Source organism: Oryzias melastigma, linkage group LG14 (genome assembly GCF_002922805.2).
Source record: "Oryzias melastigma strain HK-1 linkage group LG14, ASM292280v2, whole genome shotgun sequence".
Lineage (NCBI taxonomy): Eukaryota > Metazoa > Chordata > Actinopteri > Beloniformes > Adrianichthyidae > Oryzias > Oryzias melastigma.
Genome location: NC_050525.1, coordinates 2,941,290 through 2,941,545, shown reverse-complemented (window position 1 = coordinate 2,941,545; position 256 = coordinate 2,941,290). Strand labels below are relative to the sequence as shown.

Genomic DNA, 256 nt, shown 5'->3' with positions numbered 1-256 from the left:
TTTGACGGAATAAAATATAATAAAAATAATAAAATATAATAAAGAGGTAGGATAACATACTCTGATTGCTTTCAGCAATCAGACAACAAGAAAACATTTCAATTTGTCAAAATCAGCATTTTCTTAATTAACTTTAATCTTTAAAATAGAGGAAGGGACTTGGTGCTCCCTTAGAGCCACATTCCTGCTAATTTTCAACAAACAAAAAACTGCTTCAGCATATTTTAATTAGCTAGACACACCTGATCCATGTTGT

General features: G+C 30.1%; 1 protein-coding gene across 4 annotated transcripts in view; it reads left to right on the top strand.

Moving 5' to 3' along the window:
• specc1 (sperm antigen with calponin homology and coiled-coil domains 1) overlaps positions 1-256 on the top strand; it is a 192,076-nt gene that overhangs the window by 142,219 nt on the left and 49,601 nt on the right. The window lies entirely within an intron of this gene.